Genomic DNA, 24,522 nt, shown 5'->3' on the forward strand with positions numbered 1-24,522 from the left:
TCACTGATATAATTTTAGGCCAGGAGTGAAATTCAGAGTGTCCTACAAACTCAATGGACAATTATCCACTGGCCAAATAATTTTATATGTTCTGACCTTTTAATACAAGCTTCCAATTTGCAGAAGAAAATATCGAACACAACCAAACATGGCCAAACTTTATCAGTAAAATAAAAGTGCTGACTCAATTTTTTTTTTTTCAGTGAAAATTCAGTTTCATCATTTTGTTTTGCAGGAATGGGGTGTAATTAGAGAACCAGTGAGCATGTAACTCTGAATTTATTATGCAAGCAGCTATGAAAATGACTGTCTTCAGCACAAAATGATTGAATGTCATTAAGAAGAGTGAATCCAAGGGTGAGCCCCCAGTGGGATGCCCTTGCATGGGGAAGCATAATTGGATAAAGTAGCATGGGGCCATGAAAACCCAATTTGCCTCTCTCTGATGCTTGCATGGACTTCCTCCCCAAAATCTCCATCAGCTGTGGAGCTGGGAAGTCAAATGAGGCAGATCAATCACTGGGATGAGCTCTGCCATATGTAGGAAAGCTGTTCTGGTGCAAAACAAAGCAAAAAAAGCAGCTACAGCCACATATTGATGCTAATATGTCCTTCTGCAGCCACCAACTCCTTTTTGGCTGTTTGGGCATTGTTGAATGAGTTGAGTGCCGCTGAAGACAATGGAATCTGTGCACTTGGGAATTACCAATTCCTTTACTGAGTCACCTTCCAGCATCTCCTCCACCACTGCTGGAATCTGAGATAACAGAGGGCCCTGGGCAGGCCTGGTCCCAGGGCAGAGAGCCCAAGGGCTCAGCTGCAGGGACTGGTTTTAAGTGCGTTCACAGGCCAATCCACTGGGATTTTCTGTGATTGAGCCACAGTGAACACAGAAACAATACAGTCTGATAGCTACCACAGCCAGCTGACAGGTGGGACTGCGCTGAAAGAGCCACAGATCTGAGCCTTGTGCTTCTGAAAATAAGCATTTCCTTTAATTATGTGAGTTGAAGGACGTAGCCACTGCTGTCCAGAGATGAGCATCTTATTCGTATCCTTGCAAGTTGTGGAATTTGCAGACATCTGAAGGAATAAGCCTGAATAGTTATTAGGATAACTAAATAATAACTTTTCTTGAAAGAAACCATCCCATAATTTAACAAGCCCCCTGTTTTGAGGAAATCATTGGTTTGGTTATTGCTATTAGAAAAAGGTGGTTCCCCACAGCCTGGCAGCTGCATTGCAGATGTTTGAGATTTTTCATTACTGATTTCCATGTTTATCCAGGGATTTACCCTTAACTGTGCATGGCCTTGAGAATGACAGGACAAGAGGTAATGGCTTTAATCCAAAAGAGTTCAGGTTTACATCTACAGACTGGGTATTAGGAAGAAATTATTGGCTTCTGAAACTGAATTCTTGAATTCTGTGAGGATGGTGAGGCCCTGGCACAGGTTTCCCAGAGAAGCTGTGGCTGCCCCATCCCTGGAAGTGTCCCAGGCCAGGCTGGAGAGGGCTTGGAGCAACCTGGGATAGTGGAAAGTGTCTCTGCCCATGGCAGGGGGTTGGAACTGGATGATCTTGAAGGTCTCTCCTTCTACAAATGCATTTCTGGGGGCTTATCTCTGGTGTTATGCAAATATTTCAATATTGGCATGTTTGCACTCTCACATGCAAGTGTGCATTGATGCTTGTGAGCCAAAGTGTGAGAGCTCCTCATCTGCAGAGTGGAATTTACTGCTGAAAATAATAAGGTGCTTTTCACCAGCACATAAATTCACTGCCTGCTTGTTGGCTCCCCTGCAGAGTGAGGACACAGACACTTGTTAGTTTGAGCTACTGCTCCAAACTGTCAAATTTCTCCCTGGCCAAGCAGAAGGCAAACAAAGCACCTCCTGAAACTGCTGCTTTTTTTTTTTTTTTTCTGAACCTGGGCAGAATGTTTTGGCTGATTTAGGGCATTGATTATGCAGGGCTGGGGGGCACCTTGTACCTTCATTTTATATCACTGCTGTCTTATCTCCCCTGTGCTACCTGCTCCTGCTTCCTTCTCCTGAAAGTCTTTGCCTGCCCAGGAAATATCAGGTGGAAAAAGCTTTGTTGAAAGGGGGTGAGGGAAGAGCAAAGATAGGCTCTCTCCCTGGACAACAAGTTTGGGTGTTATTTCACACTCCTCTTTAAGCCATATACTTAAAAGTGCAAGGTCAGTGTTTCCCCAGCCCTGTAATAATCCGGAATCAGATCAGTTTTCTAAAGACTTTTTATTTGAGATATGAGAAAGTTGCCTGAGACCCTGCCTGTAAAGAACAGAGTTATTACCTTTGTGGAGAGAGCAGCTGGAGCATAATTGATGTTCAGCAATATGATAAAACTGGTACAGTATTAAGCTCTTTGGGGAAGGGTTTGTCCTTTAGCAGGATGTTGATATAGTGTCTGGATGCTGCTGCAGTCTGAATGCAATGAATTAATATAATAGCAATGAGAGGCAATAGACTTTTTTCATGCAGAGTATATTGAAAGAATGTTTCTGGGTTTCAGTTTGCCCCTGGAATTACTAATTGAAGTTATTCTGGCATAGATTATTGTCCAGTGGAAGGTTCACTGCCCATGGCAGGAAGGTTGGAACTGAATGATGCTTGTGGTCCCCTTCAACACAAACCATTCTCAAATTCTATCGTTTCATTATTTTATGAATTGTGTAAGTTCAGTATTAAGGTTTAGCTTTATAAAGGCATCAAATTGCCCTGGTATCAAATTTTTTTTCATTAAATACATAATTAAAAAAAAAATAATACACATTAAAAAGAAGGTTTTAAAGGAGCTGTCCAGGAAGGCATCATTTCCATAGAAGGAAAATTGGTTGCAGTGGTGCAATAGAGAAAATAAACAGTGTCCTCTGGAGGGGAAAGCCATATCTCAATAATCAGCAAGAATCCATTGCAAAGGGTTGTGAGATGAAGTCCTGATGGATTTATTTGGATTACCAAAAGAATGCTAAAGCCTTGAGGTAACGTTATGCACGAGATTATCAAGAATCTGTGAGGACTTGGGAGAAGAGTTGTGGTCCTGTCATGGGATCAAAGCTGCCTAAGAAAGTACATCTGCCATGGAGCCAGCCTGGAAAGCTGGGGGAGTCCAGCCTGGAGAAGAGAAAGCTTAGAGAGACCTCAGAGCCCCTTCCAGAGCCTAAAGGGGCTCCAGGAGAGCTGGAGAGGGACTTTGGACAAAGGATGGAGTGACAAGAGAAGGGGGAATGGCTTTAAAGTGAAGAAGCATAGACTTGGATCAGATCCTGGGAAGAAATTGTTCCCTGTGAGGGTGAGGAGGCCCTGGCACAGGGTGCCCAGAGAAGCTGTGGCTGCCCCATCCCTGGAAGTGTCCAAGGCCAGGTTGGATGGAGCTTGGAGCACCCTGGGATAGTGGAAGGTGTCCCTGCCCATGGGAAGGGGTTGGAGTGAGATGATCTCTCAGATCCCTTCCAACCCAAACCCTTCTGTGATTCTGGCTGTGAGTGTGCCCAGCTGTGTTAACGAGGGGTGGGCTTCAAGAAGGTGGATGCAAAAATAGGTACCAGCAATGTGACAAAATCTGCAGTTGCTCAAGCTGGGCTCGATGAAAAAAACTGCAAAGAACATCAGAGGTTTGAATGCTTCGCTGAATAAATGCCTGTTCAGTAAAAAAAGCGGCTCTTCTTCACCTATTTTTGGTAAACAAACAAGCAAATGAGCTTTCACACTTAAAACGACTGAATACTTCTGCACTCTGATTTATGAAAGACGATCGTGGCTGGCAAATATCAACAGATAAAAGTTTGGAAGATCTCATATGGGATTGTCTGGAGCAGTAATTCTCATTAAAGTTGCAGTTAATTTGAAAATTTAGCAGCAACAAATGACATTTTAAAAACTATTTTCTGTCACAGGCACTTTCACAGGATGGAGGTAATTTAGAAAACAAATTTTATTGGATATTTTTAGTGGGAAACTCTTTATGGGGAAAAAAAGTTAGATCATTTTTAGCAGATAATTATGATATCAGGATATTCGACTGTTGGTATTCAAGGAAACACATAGACTGGAAGAGATATATCTCCTAGGGAACCCACTAAAAATACCTTTAGGATTATTAATGTTATAGATAAAGAAAATTAAAAGAGCAGTGACAGAATGAGAGCAGGCAGTGAAAAAAGAGACCCATTCTCTGGTGTCTTCTACAAAAGATTTAGGAAATGACCAATTTCTGTGGTAGATGAGACTATGTGGGTCTGCCAGGCCCTCAAATGTTCTCCTCCCTGTGATTACCAGCTTTAATCTCTGCATTGCCCAGGCTCCCACCCCCAGCCAGAGCACAAATTGTGCAAAGCAGCCAAAATGGGTGTGATGACATCTTTCACTGCTTTTTTAAGCTCCACAGAAACCCCCATTCCCATCCTCTTCCCTCTCACTTCATTCTCCCACCCCCACAAAAGAAGCTCTGGAAACTGCAGGGTCACCTCAGGTTCATCATTTCACCCTGTTAGAAGGCCAAGCATCACATGGCCACCACACCTTGAAGGCAATTTTATGGCACTTAATTCTTATGGAATTCCTGAAGGTTTTGGGTTGGAAGGAGCCTTAAAGATCATCTCATTCCACCTCCTTGCCATGGGCAGGGACAATTTCCTCTAAACCAGGTTGCTACAAGTTGCATCCAACCTGGCCTTGAGCATGTCCATGGAGTCCACAATCTCTCTGACCAAGCTGACTTCACCACCCTTACAATAAATCATTTCTTCCTAATATTTATTCTAAATCTCCATTCTTCCAGTTCAGAGCTATCCCTCCTTGTTGTATTACATGTCCTTGTACGAAGTCCCTCTCCATCCTTCAGGTACTGGAAGGTGCTCTAAGGCCTCTCTCTTCTCCCTGCTCTCCCCTAATCAGCCTTTGCCAATGCACCACATTTTTTGGAGTGACATTCTCAGAACCATGGCTGGTTTAGAGACCTTTCCAGGGGTTCAAAAAGTGGATGGGAATCTGTGGGCAAAGCTGAGTGGGTGAGTTGTGCAAGATTTGTTCCTGCATGGATATCTTGGCAGGTTCCTGCAGGTTCCCCTTGGATGCACACGTTCCCTGTGACAGTGTGACAAGCATCGTCCCTCTGCCAGTACCAGCTGTTCCACATCCATCTTCAACAGCTTCCTTATCTTCCTGAGGAAAATGTCATGTGAAACACTATCCAGAGCCTTTCTACTGCCAGCTCATAACCTCTGCTGCTTCTCCTCTGCTCCCAGGACCCATCACTGTGTCCTGGGAAAGCAGCAGCAGTTGTGTGACATAATTGGTTCTGATAAACTGAAGAATTGGAGCTCGTGCAGGAGCCAGGATAATAACACAGGTCTGGGAAATAAGCTGGGGTGAGGGGAAAGAGTGAGGGAATTTGAGTAACAAACACAGACTGAAACAGCAGAAATTCCTGTCCAGGTTCACCTGGAAGGTTACCACATGTGTCCTCTTATAGAAACCACCACCAGATCTCCTAGGGTAGCCTTTTGTAACACTGCTTTGGTCTAGATGGCTTCTGGGGACTTCTTCTTCTGCTGCTTGTTAGAAAATCTCACCTGAAGAAAGGCTGAACAGAAATGAAGATAAAGCAGGATGGTTTCCTGTGGAAAGGAGACCTTTAAATGATTTCTCTAATCCATCAGTCTTAACAGTTCTCCTTCCTCCCTCCTCAGCTGTTTCAGGGCTCCACAGCAGTTTTCCCATGGGGCCATTACTTTCACAAGAGATGCCCCCAAATTTTCCTCCTGGGCATGCCCCACTTTTATTAGAGACAGGATTCCTGAGTCAGATAATGCCTCCCTTTGCCAGCTCTCCAAACACAGACACCCCTCAGCCATCAATCCTGCAGCTTCCCCCGCCTCCACCCGCCGGTCCTCTTGCCAAGAGCAAGAAGAGCTTCCCTGTTCCCGAAATCCTGCCACTCTAATTTAGCAGGTTTCTCACAAAGTCTAGACATTTCCTGAATTGCATGCAAAAAGCTTCAGCTCTGCTTCAGCTCCATTAATCCTGCAGCTCCAGGCCCACCAAGGCTGATGCTTCTCCAGTGGCTCTGGGTGAATTACACTTGAAATGACAACCGTCCAACTTCTTGGCAGCGGCTCTGTGCCCTTCATTCCTGTATTTTTCTGGATGGAAGGAAAGAAATGATAAATCTCTCTGAAGCTTCTGCCTGTCCCATTACAGCAGGAATTAACTGGGCTGGGAGAGTTCAGTGCAAATTGGATGGTTTGTACCACAGTTAGTTGATAGCATCCCCCAGCAAGCCACTAAAAACCCTGCTCTGAGACTCTCAGGGTGTCTCTGTTGGCTGTGTCATAGATGGAGAAGATGAAAGAGGGCTAATGGAGCAGTTAGAAAGTCTTTTGGTGCCTCATTTACTTTCTACAGAGCCTTCCTTGGCATTAAGTTCACTCTTGCTTCCAGAGTCCTAAATAGAGCTATTTGCAATATTTTCTTTTAAAGTTTTCTTTTAGATAAAAACGAATTTTTTCCTTAAATGAACACAAAACACGGCTGTTTGTAATTTTCACATTTTCCTGGTTTTAGTGATATCTGGTGAAACCTTTTGAAAAATCCATCAGCATTCAATATGCATTTTACCCATCCTTTCCTCCTTTCTGAATTCCTTTTTTGCCTGTGCAGAAAGATTAAAAAAAAAATTAAAATAAAGAGAAGCAAGAGAGAAACAAGAGACATCAATAAATTCCTATTCATATTCACCACTCTAAAAGCAAGAACTGAATGGAGTCTTTTTGCCACAGTATTGCATTGGGAGTTCATGGTCAGTGTCTTAGCCAGACACGAAGGGAACAATCTCCAGGGCTGGGCTGCTCTTCTTCATGGAACATTTCACTGAGCCATTTTCTTATTATTAATCTGTTGTTTATCCATTTTTACTAATGTCATTGTTGGTGGTGCACATGTTGTGTGGATCAGGTGAAATCCCCTCTCTGTATCCCTCTAAAACTCCTCTTTTTCCCACTGAGAATTAATTGTTATTGATTATCAATTTCATCTATTTGCTGTGTGTTTTACCAATATCTCCATCTGCTAATTTTGTCATCACTGCTACATCAAATGCTTTGGGAAGGTTTGCTCCTCTGCAGAAGAAGGTTTGCTCCTCTGCACAAGGCAGCTTTGCAACCCCAGATCAGTTTAATTCCACTTCATCAGCCATGTGACATCCACACTCCCACGCTTTCTGCATTTTCTCCCACATTTAAAGACTCCTCAAAAGCTGACCCCAAATGTAAGGCAGCCACTTGCCCCTGCATTTCAGAATTTCAGGGTGCAGATCACTCTGCCTAAAAATCCAATGTATTTATTTCTGTCAGCAGATATGGATTTCAATGCTCTTGGTTTCTGAACAACTGCAAAGGCCTTGACACCCAAAGGTGATATTAATTTTCCACTGTTATTGTTATTCCAAAGGGATAAAAAAGAAACACTCACTGTACACTTTTCCTTAGACATCATAAGCCATCTCCTTCTATCACTGGGTCACATATCACTGCTATTTTTCCCTTTCTATCCCAAAGTGCGTGGCCTTTTAATTGATGCCTTCGTTTTTTCCTGGATGGCTTCTCAGCACTTCAGATATCATTATTCAGCCCAGTTGTTATCACTTTCCTTTTTCATCACAAGTTATTACACTGCTTTTGAGTCTCTAATCAGCATTTTTCAGGTCGCTCACAATGAGGGGTTTATTGTGTTTTACTGAACATCTTGTGCAATAGCAGTGGCTTTTACAATGCTGTGTCATTGGGAGGAAAAAAAAAATAGGCTGTTACCTGACTTGTCCTGCAGTTCAGTCTCTCAGTCTCTCCTGGATTTCTGCCTCTGCCTTCCACAAAGAGAGGTTCTGGGGATGTTCTGCAAAGACTCTCAATGCAGATCTTTTTCCACATGAGCCCAACACCTCACCCTGAACTCTTGTGCAGAACATCAGGGACTTGTTTTTTCTCACTTTTTTTTGCACATCACAAATGCAAGAAACATTTGGACCTCCTGGAATGAGTCCGGGGGAGGCCACTAAGTTGATCACAGGGCTGGAGTTGATCACCTTTGCTATGGAGGCAAGCTGGGAGAGGGGGCTGGAGAAAAGAAGGCTTCAGGGAGAACTTGGAGCTCCTTCCAATGTCTAAAGAGACTCCAAAAGGGCTGGAGAGGGATTTAGCAAAAGAGCTTGGAGTGACAGGACAAGGGGGAATGGCCTCAAGCTGAAGGAGGGTGGATTTAGATTAGAAATCAGGAATAAATTCTTCCCTGTGAGGGTGGTGAGCCCCTGGCACAGGTTGCCCAGAGCAGCTGTGACTGCCCCATCCCTGGAAGTGTTCAAAGGACACTTGGACAGGGCTTGGAGCAACCTGGGATAGTGGAAGGTGTCCCTGCCCACGGCAGGGGATTGGAATTAAATTATCTTTAAGGTCCCTTCCAACCCAAACCATTCTGTGATCCTACAATTCTATGACCTCTCCACTAACAGGCCTCCTGGCAGAACTTTAATTCCTGAGAAATTATCGCAGACTTCTTTTATGAAAAATCCTTTCCTTAGGATTTTTCCTCCTGAGAAGCTGAGAGGCCTCAGAGACAAAATGTAAACATTGATTACCTGCTGCTGTGGAATGCAACAGGTGGATCTGTGATTGGCCCATGTTGGATGTTTCTAATTAATGGCCAATCACAGCCCAGCTGGCAGAGAGTCTGAGCCACAAACCTTTGTTATCATTCCTTCTGACTCTATTCTTAGCTAGCCTTCTGAGGAAATCCTTTCTTCTATTCTTTTAGTATAGTTTTAATGTAATATATATCATAAAATAATAAATCAAGCCTTCTGAAACATGGAGTCAAATCCTCATCTCTTCCCTCAACCTGAGACCCCTGTGACCATCGTCACAAGAAATTAAACCCATTTTGGTGTTTCTTCCCTTGCGAGCGATGCCTTGATTTCTGTACCAGTTTCCAACCCACAGCAGCCATCAGGATTCTCCAACCTCTGTCTTCCATATTGCTAATAAGGCTTTTAAGCAGATTGATGTGACATTGATTCACATTGTGATCCAAGTGACAGCTCCTTGTGACTCACATGTGCCTTATATCCCAAAGCAGGACCTGCTCCTATTAAAGCATTGGATTTGGATTTTGGAGGTCTGGCGCTTGTCCATCTCTCTCTCATTTATCTTCTTGCTGTGTTTGCACAGGGGATCTATTTCCTTTGAACTGTTTCTCCTTTGGTACAGCATGCCCAAGGTCACTGCCCTCCCACAGGGAAGAGTTTTTAGGATGTACTAATTAAATTTGCTCTGTGCGCTGTGTTATCTGTGGCCACATGAAGATATCCACACTGAGGAGTCTCTGGTTGGCTGAGCTGGTTGCCAGTCTGGAGTTGATTTTGTATATCACAAAAACAGAGATTTTGTTATCCTGTGATTTCTCAGGAAATGGCAAATATGAATTTTTGTCATCTCGAGTACTTGTGTGAGGCATCTCCTCCAGTCACTAGAGTTAGAAGGGACCAGAGCTGAGGGATCTCCACCAATCTTCTGCTGTGATTATTTCCTCAGTCACTAAGAGAGGGCAAATATTGCAAATGCTGTGCACAGTGAATTACTTTAAGTTAAGTTCCCAGTATCTTGATTTTTCTGTCTGGTTAAAAAAAAAAAAAAAAAAAAGGGCAAAAGAACCCCTTGGATTTTAGTACTTAATTAAAGACACTATTAGTCCTTTTTACCAAAACTGAAGTTTATTGAGACCTCTCTGTGGGTGCACACCAGCCTGGATAAAGGTTATCCTTTGTTTTCTATGCTCCCACCAATTTTAAACTCAGCAGTCCTCTCACAGACAATATCAATTAATATCATGAGCGGTGCTTTGTGTGAGACTGTTTCAAATGTCAAGTCATTAACTGGCATATTAAATCTGCAAATTTCCCTTCACCCAATAATTTTATAATTCTGTCAAAGAAAGCAATTTTTCATGCTTTAATTCCTTTCACCCTTTTGCATCCATCCCCTGCTGCTCACCACTCAAAGGTGGCACATTTTATGGTGTCATTATTTGCCTCACCCCACACTTCTGTGCATGGGGCTCTCATCAGAAGGGCTGGACTGGTCCTGGCCACAAAATAATTAGGGTGGCAGGTTTATGTGTGAAACTCTCCCCTTCCTCCTCTCCCAGCCCCACATTCCAAGGAGTTTTCTGCTCTGAGCTGGCTCTCCTGCTCTTTTGGCTGTTTGGATGAGGAAGGAAGAAGACATCTGAAGGATGAGGAGTTGTGACCATTAGAAAATGCACTAAGATCATTCCAATTCTACTTGTGTTCAAGGCCAGGCTGGGTCAGGTTCTGATCTAGTGGAAGTTGTCCCTGATCGTAGAAGGGGATTGGAATGAGATGATTTTGAAGGTCCCTTCCAACCCAAATGACTCCATGAGTCTAGAATTCCATAATTCTATTTTGAACATCAAAGTAAACCTGCAGAGTATCTAAAGAGAGTGAGCAGAAAACTCCCACTAGACTCATCCTAATTACAGTAAAACCTTCCAGGATAGGTGGCCTTGCTCTGCTCATGCCCTTGGGAAAAAAGAGTTTAGAGGTAGTTTAGTCAATGTGTGATCATCCCATCAGGAACCTTCAGCTTCTGTTGGGAATTGGTGGGACTTGATCTTTTCCAACCTTGAAGATTCTGTGATTCCACAATGATTCTGTGAAATGTCTTTGATGGTATTTGTGAGCCCAGTTTTGGTTTGGATTTGAATTGAGAGAGAGCAATTGTGGAAATGGAAACTGAGACCCTTGTCTCTGCTTCTCTACAGAGATGGAATTGTCTCTTCATTGGCACAATATCAGATTTCCAGATTCTAAATGCAGATGACTTGGTAGTGAATCACAAAACCATGGCATGGTTTAGGTTGGAACAACCTTTAGAGACCACCTTATTCCAACCTCCCTACCATAGGCAGGGAACCTTCCTCTAGACCTTGTTATTCAGAACTTGAGCTAATTACTCATAAACATGATTTGAAGAGGTTTGTCAGACCTGTTCCAGTGGATCAGCCTGTCCATCAGCCCCACTCCCCTGTCCGTGACAGCTGGATCTCATGAACAGTTAGGCTAAGAGCATGATATGGGAGTTATAAAGAGGTAATTTCTTACATTTCCTGGCTTGGAGTACATCTGATTAGATAAACATATTTGTCAAAACGAATGGGGAATAAATTGAGTCAGTAAATGGACAGCTAGTCAACACAGACAGTGGGATTTAGGACATGATTCATTGGATCATGAAACAGATTTATAAAAAAAGGTCAGGTGACTCACTGCTTAAAAGTGCCTATATCTCTTCATTAATTATAGAGACAACTTGCTTTGACATGTTCAGTCTCAATTCTGTAGACATCCACAGCCACATGGCCTGAGCCAAACTCAAGCTCTGTGCTAAAATCCTGCCATGGAGAGTTTATGTGATAAAATCCTGTCCTGGTGAGCACATCCCTGAAGGGATTTTTCTTTTTCCCTACCCATGAAATCTTTAAAAAGTCTGAGCTTGCTCCCCTCTCACCCTCATTTCTGAAACTGAGAACCTTGGGTTATCTTTCCATAGACTTTCAAAACCAACAGTGCAAAAGTATCATTTAATTAACAACTTGCCATCATCAGCAAGAGTTAGTTTGAGCCGAGACCAATTCATTTTGGAATTGGATATTTCTGTTACAAACAAGGCAGCAGTGAGCATGATCTACGGCGCTTGTAAATTTTACCACTAATAATTTTTTGCATTCTTTGAAAATCAATTCCAAATTCTATTAGTTTACCCCCCTCTTCCCCCTCCCTCACCATTCAGATTTAGATCTGAGTACTTGGAATAGTTTTAATCCATTACCTGAATCATTCCAATTATCATTTTGTACTACTTTACGGCCTTTAATTTTACTGCTATTTTTTTTTTTTACCCCCTCAGTTACAAGACAGAACCACTGCCATGGCACATCAAATGCAAAAGTGGATTTTTAGGAAGATTTCAAGTATGGACTAACCTTAACTTTTCCATCTATTTTTCCCACCTGTCCTTCTGTCTGGTCCTGACAATTCCTCTCTGCTGCAGGCGTATGGGGAGTTTGCAGGTGGAGGAAGGATTTCGGACAAGCTCTGCTCCACCTGCTCTGCTTTCCCACAACAGGGGACCAGCCATGTGTGAAGAATGATAATTACCCACTGTAAATCAACAAGAGTCACTTTGATGTACTGAATTTTTATCACCCCTCTCTCTGCCTTTTTTTTTTCCCCTCTTTTCTTTCAACAGGATTAATATTCATGCGTATGGATATGGAGACAGGCAGAAGGAGTAAAAGTCTTTTTAGTAAAATTGCAAGAAATTGTGGTTGTTGGCTGTAATAAGGCACTTCCAGGACCTCAGAAGAGGTCAGGGTTGTACTTCTCTACATCCTAAAGTAACCCAGAATATTTCTAGTCTGAGCAAGCAGGACAAAGGACAAGTTTTACACCTGTTTAGCAACTGGAAACTGAGGCAGGTGGTTTTTGATAAATTTAAGCTGATACTACAGGGGATTAGTGCCAGAGTCAATGAGTGTATTCTCATAATTTTGCTCTTGAAGAAGGTCATCAATGACAAGAACACTGTAATGAAAATTGTCTCCCCAAACTATTTAAAATAGAATCACAGAATCACAGGATAGTTTGTGCTGGAAGGGAAGATACAGATCCTCTTGTTCCTCCTGCCATGGGCAGGGACACCAACCACTAGACCTGGTTGGTCCATGTCCCATCCAGCCTGGCCTTGAACACCCCCAGAGATGGGACACAGCTGATGACACCCACATTAGGGACCATTGGAACAAAGCTGTTCTGATAAAGTTTGAAAAATCCAGCTTATGTTTGTGAGGGTATTTCTGCATTGTCCTTGCCCAAGTCCAGCCATTATTCCAGAGTTTGTCTCTCTTCTGTGGTATCAATGATTTTCAAAGGTGAGCTACTGAACAGAATGATGTGGAGCTGACCTCACTTCTATTTATTTACTTATTTCACACTTTGTGATAATGGATTGGAAGGCTTTATTTTATTTATTTTATCAAAAGAAAAACTTACTTCATTTGTCACCACTCATCTTGAACTTCCCTGAGCATTTGCTTTCAAGGTATGGATCTTCCCTCTGCCAATTCCACCTGCTAATCTGTATTCCAGTGCCTGCCCCAAGCACTGGAATTGCTTATTCAGAAATCTCCAATGGCCTTTCCCAAGCCAAAGCTAAGATCAGCACTCCATTTTCCCTTTACTCACCACGGACTCTCCTTTTTCTCTTTTAATTTACATGCTTGGTGTCTTCCACCCTTCCTATGGCACTTGTGAGGGATTCTCCTTATCCTCCAGCTGGTTGGGGATTCCCACCAGCTCATGGCCCTGCTGGTGTCACCTGCCCCTTTAATTGCCATCCCTGTGTAGCTGCTTCAGGAGTTTCCCTTTCATCAGATGTCTCCTGAGGGGGGATTGATCTTGCCTGGCTTTATACAGCTACAAGAGACACTTCTGCATCTGAGCTACTGATGAAAATTCTTTTTGTAGTTAATGGGAATTAACAGGTACTTTTGGAGCATGGCTCTTCAGGATCTCCCTAAGGATGTGGTGAAAAGCACTGAGAAGTATCTGTGTCTCTCCAGTGGCTGTTGGGATTCTCAGTGTTGAACTGAGAGGAAGGAAGTCTGTAGTACAGAGATCTGAAGTTGAATGAGAAGAATGTTGACCCTTCTGTCCAAAACAGTAACACAGGCAATCTCCCTCTGGCATCTCCTGGTGACTGACCTCAAGTTGGTCTAATATGTCCAAAACAAAACTTTAAAATATCCCTCAGCCACAACCCTCCTCACTGGCTGCATTTTAATGACAGTTATCAACATCCTGCAAATCCTCCACATCCAAAACATGAGCGTCACCACCAGCTGGGACCTTGCAGGTCCTCACATTCCCAGCATCCCAGTTCTCCCATGGAACTTCTCTTTTCCATATAAACTGGACATCCCTACAGGTCCCACATGTGTCAGAGGATGTCACATTTGATTCTCTCCTTTTACTCTTCACCTTTGGGATATCCCTGCCTGAAACAGCAGGAAGATTCTGGAACACGGGGAAGAAGAGGTGGTGAGGGGGACAAAACAGCCCAAGAAGGGTCAGGGGCTGTCAGACGAGGTACAACACTGACCACTTGTGTTAGACCATGTCTGGATCTGAGCAGGACATCTCTGTAGTGCCTTCTCATTATTGTTGTTTCATTTTAGTGCTCTTACGTAGCTCTGGCAGTTTAATCACAGAGAACACCCATAAATTCTACTGAGCACTCATTCAGCCTTCTGTTGCTCATGAAGCAAAATGATTGACAGCACCTTTTATCTGCCTCAATCTGTAAACACACATCACTCCACTGCAGTTCTGCTTCCCTTTCCTTCCTGAACACTACACCAAAGCAAAAACAACAACAAAAAAAAATGTAAAGCTAAAAAAGAAAATAAAAAAATATTTTAAAAATATTATAAAAACTCCCTTCTGGTCAACACTGTGTATTTTTTCTGAACAGAAAAAAAAATATATAAAAATAGAAGTGTGCAATGCAGACCCTGAGGAAAACATTGCCATTCATCTGCTTGAGCAGAGTTTAAGTCTCAGCTGGTTTCTTGTGTGGCTTTCAGCTGATGAAGACAGAGCAGTGTGGAAAACCTCTACCTTCTGTTGGCATGTAGGGTGAACAGAAACCCACCTAAATGCATCAAATATAATTACCTTGCCATAGAATCATAAAACCATGGGATGGTTTGGGTTGGGAGGCATCTTGAAGATCATTTATTTCAAATCCCCTGCCACAGGCAGGATGCCACTCCCTAGATCAGAGTGCTCAGGGCTCCATCCAACCTGACCCTCCCTGGGATGTGGGGAAACATCCAAAAATTCTCAGGGAAATCTGTGCCAGGGCCTCATCACCCTCACAGGGAAGAATTTCTTTCTAGATCTAATCTAAACCTGTTCTCCTTTAGTTTAGAACTGTTGCCCCCTATCCTGTCACTCCATCCCTTGCCCCAAGTCCCTCTCCAGCTCTCTTGGAGACCCTTTAGGCCCTGGAAGGGGCTCTGAGGTGTCTCTGGAGCCTTTTCTTCTCCAGTTAAATACCCCCAGCTCTCCCAGCCTGGCTCCAGAGCAGAGGAGCTCCAAACCTCTGATCATCTTCATGACCTCCTCTGGACCTGCTCTAAGTCCACACCTTTCTTGTGCTGAGGACCCAGACCTGGACTCAGTGGGAGGATTTGGAATGGGAGAATTCTTCTTCCACAAAGTATTTGTCTCCAAAAGGCACCCAAATATCCAAATGAACACATATATGGGTGTGTATGCATATATATATATATATTTAAAGCACAAAGCAGCTATAAGGGAGGGAAAGCCAGGCCTCATGAGATGCAGACCTGTGGCTGCTGTCTTGGTTCATGACACCTGCCTGTCTCTCAGGTCTCTCTCCATGCCCTGTTCCATTTTCTTGGATTGAAAAGTCAATCTGTTTCCCCTTCGCTCCCTCCTTCAGCTCTGCTGGCCATGTGAAATTGCTTTCAGAGCTTGCTGCAGGGTGAAAGTGCTTTGGAGCTTTGGAAAACAGGCAGGCAGCAAAGCACAGAGAATTTAGCAGAACAAAGGAGGGGAACAAACAAACCCATTTTCATATTTGCTGCTAAATGTCTTCCAGCCTCCAGCCCCGTTATTCTTCCTCTTAGAATTAGAAAAACCCTGTTAGCAGAAAGTGTATTTGCTCTTTGACAGTTACCAGCATATTATTTAGATGGATACGGCAATTCTCTTCTCCCCTTAATAATAACCACTTTGCATTTATATAGTAGTTATGGATGTATTTAGATATATAATTCTGCAGTACATAGCTAAACTGGGGGTTTACAGGAAGCTCTCACAGAAAGTGAATGCTGTATTTAATAGCACTGGTACTCAGTGATCAAGCAGATCTCAGATCTCAGACCAACAGATAACAGTTCTGGAAAGAAACACCTGCCAAGAGAGAGAAGGAGCACAGAGTCAATCAGATCTACTGGCCAAAGCAGTGATCCAAAAGATTAAAAAAAAAAAAAATCAAAAATCAAACACAAAACATTCATAAGGAGAATTTAAAAGGGTTTCTGTAGGACTATTTCTTTGAATCACAGAATGTTTGGGGTTGGAAGAGACCTTTAAGACCATCAGATTTCAAATTCTTTGCCATGGGCAGGGACACCTTCCAGTAGATCATGCTTCTCCAAGCCCTGTCCAACCCAGCTTTGAACACTTCCAGGGATGGGAAAGCCATTGGGTGCAGTGGAAAATGTGATTTTAGGATTTTGTAGCTACAGTAGGATTTGTGAAAGGTGAAAACGCCTGCTTGACAGGTGGATGAAGTAAAAATCAGTATGGAAGGCCCATTCACTGCTTTAATCCAGCTCATGCCTCACTCAACAGTCTCTAAATCTCCTCCACTGACAGCCCAAGCCTCTGCATGGAAATTATTTTTCCCTTTGAAAAACTAATCCCAAAGAGATTTGATTTGGTTGTGAACAAAATATTACTGTGCTGAATTGTTCAAGAAAAGAAATGTAGACCATATATTTTAAGCATGCATAGAAATTGCACAACCACACATATACAATGGAAATCAAATTCTTCCCTGTGAGGGTGGTGAGGCCCTGGCACAGAGAAGCTGTGGCTGGAAGTGTTCAAGGCTAGCTTGGATGGGTCTTGAAATAACCTGGTCTAGTGGGAGGTGTCCTTGCCACATTAACCAGGATCCTCTTCACATCAGGAAAATTTGTGTGCTCTGGAAACATTTCCACTGTATTCACCAGAAAATCTTGTTTGCTCTGCATTCAGGGAGGAGTTCACCTGTCTGGGACCAGATTCTGCAATATGCTGAGCATCTCTAGTTTCCAACAAGCTGTGAATAATGTCCATGGCCAACTTTGTCTTCTTCTCCTAGAGTTTTTGGGAATTTTACTTAGTCCAAAACCATCAAAATTTGGCAAGATGCTGCTCTGGGATTTGTCTCTTCTCCCACTGGCTTCACTCTGACTGCAGCAACCACCCTCCCTCCCTCCCTTTCCATTTGCTCCTGGTTCCATCCCGAGCATTGTCCAAGGGAAGAACCTTCAGCTCTGATCTAATCCTTTTTCACACCCAGGAGCTTCATCTCACCTGGCAGGTGCTGGGAATCCAGCCAGGTCAGGAGGGGCCAGGGATGGATCCAGGCTCTCCCAGAAGTGCAGTTGTGCAGCTGAAGGAGCCCTGTGAGGGCCTGAGCATCACAGCATTCATGTGTTGCCATTAACACTCCATCCTGCCCGTTTGAGACTCTTTCCCCTTGATTACCTCCCTAAATCAATACTAATGGATTTTCTCAGAGTTAATTTTTTTTTGTTTCTTTCTACTTTCAGTCCTTTCCCACCACCCATCTCCACCTCTCTCCATCTCTGGAATCATTGCCAGCTCCCCTCCCTTGCATCAAAGCCCTGTGTTCATCACAGGACTGTAATTTATACAATTTCTTCTGCTCGCTTTGCTTAATTGTCTCATTTGTAATACTCTGTCCTTTTTCCTTTTCAGTTCATTTGGAATACCCAGGCTGGCTAAAATAAATATGTATTTTTAATTTTAAGCAGCCTGATTTAATTTGGTGAGTGCAGGATGAGTATTAATCGGGGCTGCTTCTGAATCCAAGGCACATCAAGTCTCAGCCGTGAAAACAGCATGTGTGGCTCATTTTCACACCCCTCCTGTCACTTTTCTGTAACATGCAAAGCTCTGAAATTCTCTGCCTGAGGTGCAGGTGTTCAGAGGACTTCCCAAACTCAATAACTGAGTAGAAGTGGAGGCAGACTGGAAGACAAAGGGTTCTGACAGGGTTTTTTTTCTCAAAGTCAAGAAACACCCAGTTTTCACAGGGGGTTGTAGCAGCTCCATTTAGTGTAAATCTTTTTCCCCAAGTGTCTCTCATGGACCATTTGCTATCCCCACCAGTCCTTGTGTCTTGTCTTCATCACAAGATTTATCCCATCACTTAAAATAGGTCCCCAAAATGTTTTTCTGGCAGTACCACACCCTGTGAATCCCCACTAAAATCTGCCTGTGTTACAATCAGAATCATTTAGGCTGGAAAAGACCTCTGAGGTCATCAAGCCATTTCAAGGGACCTTCAGTTTACAACAAACAGGCTCAAAGTTTTATTCCAGTTTGGTATTTTAGGAGTTTCTCCCTATCTTTCATCTAGATGTGCGACTTCAGAGTATTCAATGTACATCCAAGAGGGGCTCAAACTCTTCTGGCTGCTCTCTTGGTGACTGACACTCACTCCATTGTGTAAAGGCCCTCCAGGTCTTCAAATCACATCAGTCCTTTGCCAGAAACATCCAAATGTTGGTGTCTGGAGGGTCTTTAGTGGTCAGGTACATTCAGACCCCATCTCAAAAACTCCCTTTACATCTGACAATCGTGAAGGAACTCCCCTTTGCAGAAGTCTTGCAGGAAAATTCAGAATGAGAATATGAGGGAATCTCAGGAGACAAAAGATCCCTCCCAAAATGTCCATTTCTCTGTCCAACAACCCTGAAGGTTATTTCAGCCTTCCCTCATTTCTGCTGATGCCAGAAGGGAGGAAGATGCTAAAGCTGAGGGGCAGGATCAGGGCTCAGGTACCCAGATTATGATCATTTGGTTCCTTCTGTTATTTTCCTTACCAGGACATATTCCACTTTCCCTCCTCTCTGCTTCCATCCATCCTTTGATGCCCTAACTTTTAGCTTTCATGTTTTGCAGATTCTGTGCTGCCAGGTGTAATTCTGATCTTCATATTAAGTGTTGGTAAGATCTCTCCACAGAATAGGGAGACAAAACAATTCCTGCTCTAGCTTGGGACCAAGGACAACCATTACGAGGTTCAGGACCAAAAGCATAAACAGCAGTAGACCAAAGAGAGAAAAACAAGAAGGATGGGACTTCATGATCTGGAGCTGTAACTGGACAATTAACCCCAACATACAAAGGGACCAAAATTTATAAAAGTGTGAGACCTCATGACCAGTCATGCATTTTGTGACCATTTTGGTTCATCTTGGGTGTAGCCCTGGCTGGGCTCTTGTGCTGCCCAAGGTGCATCCATTAAGGCTTTCTAATAAATCCCTAATTTATTCTTTATCTCTGTCCAGCCTCTTTTCTAGGTCAGCCTTCTCAAGGCATCACCTTTGCCTTCCCAGTAGTAAATCCCAGAGCTGATTTCCCAGCTAACAAATACACCCCTGAGATGCTTCCAACCAGTTTTCTGTGGAAGAAAAAGTTGTCATTCCTGGTGGCAGTCCATGTGGCAGACATCTTTTATGAAAAATCCTTTCCTTAGGATTTTTCCTCCTGAGAAGCTGAGAGGCCTCAGGGACAAAATGTAAACAATGGTTATCTGCTGCTGTGGAATGCAACAGGTGGATCTTTGATTGGCCCGTGTTGGTTGTTTCTAATTAATGGCCAATCACAGCCCAGCTGGCTCAGAGAGAGAGTCTGAGCCACAAACCTTTGTTATCATTCCTTCTGACTCTATTCTTAGCTAGCCTTCTAATGAAATCCTTTCTTCTATTCTTTTAGTATAGCTTTAATGTAATATATATCATAAAATAATAAATCAAGCCTTCTGAAACATGGAGTCGAATCCTTGTCTCTTCCCTCAACCTGAGACCCCTGTGAATGCCATCACAAGTCCACCCTAAGAACTGGTCTGAGGCAGGGTCTGGGCAGTGTCAGATTCACCACAGGAGCTGGAATGGTGCATCCAGTGCCTGATCCCTTTAGGAACTTCAGGTGGGCTTTACAGCACTCAGGTAGGGGCTGCTCCAAAAGCTTTTCCTGGACACCTCTGTGCCCATTGCCCAGGGATTCACACACAGCTGCTGAGCTGTGGTATTTTGTCTGTTTTTACCCAGCTTTGCCCTAAACTTGGATAATTTCATGTCAGTGCATGATCCAGTGAGACAAGCAGAAATTCATTTTAGAAGTTACAGCATTTCTGTTTGCCAGAAAGTGACAAAATACTCCAGTACCTCTGGAGATATCCCTCTTTTGTCCCCACCCTCTGCTCCCCAGGACTCCCCCCAAGCTGTTTTAGCACCAATTCCAGCAGGTAATAGGAGTAGCCACCATTAAACAAGGCAGATGTAAAATCAAACTCAGGGAACCACTTCAGCTCACAATAATAGTGCCCATAATTTTTAGGGCTGCATAAATGATGCCACATATTTTTGGAACAACACTTCTTATTTTGTTATCTCTGTGCATTTTATTTATGCATTTTACTTTCCCTTTTTATTTTATGTTGTTTTACCATGCTGAGCACACTTGTAGCACAAAGGAGTGGAAGTATCTGAATTCTTTGGCTTCCTCCTGTGAAAATGACCCCTGAAGGGTGTAGTGGATTTGGGAGCAGTGTCAGTTCCAGAGAGCTCCTTTCCCTGCTGCATTGAGTCCACATAAAAAGGCTGTTTTAAAGGCAAATATTTGTCCTTGTGTTGTTTCAAGGATGGATCGAGGATGGAACAAGGATGGGGAAGAGGACATTATTTTTGGTCAACTCTCCTCTCTCATTCAAAACATTGTAATGTTTTGAGAAAGGGACATATCCAGCTCTCTTCCAGGATTCAGGTGTGGTTGGGGTGTGAGAAATCACCTTCAGATAAACACTGGGGGTCTGAAGTGTTCCTGGTAGGGGTTGTTGGGGATTACAGCTATGCAGTCCCAGAACATCCGTTTCTAAAGGGATTATTCCCAGTGATGATCTCAGGAGTGTTTCTACTCTGCTCTGGAGAGAGCCTTAGCAGAAATAATTCTTGGAGCTTTTTTATCCCTGTGATGTTGTGCACAGGTGTCCATCAACAGGGAGGCAGCACTCAGAGCTTGCACTGACTGACCCCTCTTTATCCCAAGAATCTCTCGTTCCTGAGAAATGGTGATTCTGACTTTATTCATCTTTAGTCACTTCAAATTTCCCCAGTGAAGGCAACACCTTTATCTCTTATTCACCTCCACTAGCATCTCCATCAGATGAGGTTGTAATTCAGGCTGCATTTGGGAGAAGGACACTTTTCTTCTCCTCTCCATTTGGGAACAAAAATATTCCCCAGATTACAGCTACTGGAGGAGAACACATTAAAGAACAGCTAGGAAAGATTGAAACCAGCACGTGGTTGGAGTTAAACATCAGAAATGAGGCCAATATTGACAATTCCTTCTTATGCTGAGGGATCTTCTTCCCTAGAGTGTTTTGCCACCGTGGGTGGGCTGGCAGGACCCAGGGGAGATTTGATGAGATTTGTTTGGTGATCTCCTCAACCACTACCTCAGAACCAGTAGCAGCTTTGTGTCCTATTTCATGGATGAGGTGGACAAATCTATCTCAGGCCAATGCTGAGGGACAAGGGCAAAGCTCTGGGAAGAGTTTCTGGGTCTCTTATGTCAGGCTGAAGGGAATCTGGGAGATCCCTAGCAGGATAAAAAGAGGAGTCAGACGGAACAGAAATGGGCACTGGGTTAAACAACGTCCAAAGCTTCACACTTTTAGCCCCATTCCTTCTCTTTTTCTCCTCCAGAAGATACACAAGATGTTCTTGGTTTGGAGACACACCAATTACACATGGAATGGCCTTGACCATCACTAACTGTGTGTCTGTGGGGGTGAGAAGCACAAAGCACAACAAGGGAGGGCAGAGTTCTGGCTGGCCAGAGCTGGTGTGGCCACAACAAGAGAGTGTGCCACGAGGACAACAACCTCACCCAGCCCTAGTGCACACCTGGCAAACTCCTGGCCATGCTGAAACATCTCCAAGGCCAGCTCAAGCAGCAGGAGGACCATTATCATTGGGAATATTTGATGGATGCAAGTTTGATAACAGCCAGGTTTGAAGGATATTCCATAGCTCCCGACCATGTCTGTGCCCAACCATGGGCATGGGGATCACTGCAGCTCTCTTAGAGATGGTTCCAAAGGGATTTGTGGTGGCTGGAACCCCAGATTTATGGGCCATGGCACTGGGGAACACACACAGAGATCACCACTAGACATGGGCCTATAACATCCCACAAAACCTTTTCCATCAGTTCGGGAAATTTCTGAGTTGGAATGGTCAGTGTGGCAGCTGGGGACAAGGGGTGGCTGATCTAGACTGGCATGGGTGACATGAAACAGCATTCACATAAAGCAAAAAAGGGGAAAAAAAAAACAAACCAAAACAAAAAAAAGAGACCTTTTTTTCCCTTCCTCTGGGTATTTTCTGCAGGGCAGTGTGACCTCAGTGCTCTACTTTACAGACTGCAATAATGGACACATTTTATTGAGTCTGTGGGCAACCTGCCATCAGTCTGGTCTGGAGGTCTGAAGTCAAAGGGCAGAGATGGCAAGTATCCCTTATTTTGTTTATTTCCAGGGACACATCTTTGCACTACAGGGACACTATTTATTTCCTCGTGCTCACGGGGAGCTGAACTAGAACTTGGATTTTTTAAATAGCTTTCTCTAAATAAACTTTGTAAAGCCCTAGCCCAGAAAAGGCTATTATGTCCATGTATTTTGACGAGACTCTTACTAATTCCACAGAGCCCTAAGGAGGGAAACCTATTTAAAAACATTCGTTAGGAGAGCTGTGACTAATCTGAGCTGACCTAATTAACCCAAAATGTCCTGTGTGGAAATGGTTGTAGATGCTGAATAAAAGGGCCAGGCTGAATGCCCATAAATTTTCCGTCTGCACTTTCATTCCCAAGGAAGCAGTCAGTTCTTTAAGTGTTATTTCTGGATTGGTATTCAGAGCCTACACCTTGCCAGTGGCTTGTTCCTGCAAGGAAACTAAATGCTTTCACCTCACTGTGGAAAATAAAAAAAAATGTGGTGCACTTGACAGCAGCAAATTCTTTTTACACTTGGTAATATAAACAGGTTTCATCTAAGTGTGATGTCTTCACAGGAAACACCTGCCCTCAGCTAACTGGGAGAGATCCACTCAATTCAGGCAGTGGAGCATTGTACAGCTGTGTACAATGCCTTTTGTCATTAGGAATAGTCATCCCAAAATAAAGTGGGTCAGCTGAATCCTGGAGTATCTTCTTTTTTTTTTTTTTTTTTTTTCCACTGAGTGTACAGGGAACCTCCAGGCAAGGAGCTGTGGTATAGATGTTTCTATGATAGGCTTAGAGGGGTGGTGAGATGAATCCTGCCCTGAATCTCAGGGCTCTGTGGCTGCTGGGCTCTCAAGCTGATGCTCACACCAGAGAAGGGCACAGGTTTACTGGGTAGGGAGGAATCTTGTCCACAAGGAAGGTTTTGCACCCTGACAGCAGAATATCAGGGAGGTGAGAAGCAAGACAGTGTTTAACAAACTGCATGGTACCTTTATGTACACAGGGAACTGCTGGAGTCAACAGAGATGTGTAAAAATAGCCTGGAGAAGTGACTTTCCCAATGTTACCTGTGAGGGATGCAGAGCAAAAATGCCCAGGGGAGATGTAAAAGACCTTGGCCCACTGGTTTGGCAAAGAGATCAGAAAGGGGAGGTTGTAGAGTTATTTGCCAGGGTGAATCTACAAAACCCAGGCATGATTTGGACGGGTGGATCAGAGACAAATCTATTCTGGAGCTGATGAGCATTCAGGGCGTGTAGGGCAGCCAAGGAAATGCATCGAGGAAGGAGCCAAAAGAAAATGCTGTGGTGGCTTGCTGTGTTTTGAGTTTTAATCTGGATCATTCAGGAGAGGAAGGAAGGCAGAGAATCATAAAAACATAGAATGGTTTGGGTTGGAGGGGACCCTAAAAATCACCTGGTTCTAACCCCTGCAGCACAGACACTGAACAGACAACAGGACATTTATGTGTCAGTGTCAAGGAGAAAGAATGATATTTCCATTTGGAATGTAGCTGGCAAAGATGAGTGTTTTTATGGGACTTTTACATAACAATGATGGATAAATGTGTGTCTGTGGGTTAATTTTCCTGAAGAAAAGTAGTGACAAGGGGTGTGGAGACCCACCATCAGGAAAAAAAAAACACCAAAAAACCCCTAGAAGTTAAGATCAGATTCCAGAAACTGAGAATAAACAAAATATTAAAAACCAGACAAGATCTTAACCTTCCAATTGCAAAGTTTGCACTGTAAACAGTGCAAAGAAAGGAGACAGATGATAAAGAACAAGAAAGAGGTAATCCCAGACCTATCCATTCCTAAAAGGTACAGGACATTCCAAGTTTGGAATACACACATGAACTTGGAACAACAAGTTTTAGGGAGAAATCATTGATCAGGATAAACTGAACCACTGCTTTTGGACTATCTAGCAGAAGGTACAGGCTGGAAACACCTTTTTTTTTTAAGAAAATAAATTATATCCCTTTTATTCTAATCACTGACTGGAGGAAATTGCAGTGCT

Source organism: Agelaius tricolor, unplaced genomic scaffold (genome assembly GCF_023055355.1).
Source record: "Agelaius tricolor isolate 1412-34295 unplaced genomic scaffold, bAgeTri1.0.p SCAF_2, whole genome shotgun sequence".
NCBI classification, from domain to species: Eukaryota; Metazoa; Chordata; class Aves; order Passeriformes; family Icteridae; genus Agelaius; species Agelaius tricolor.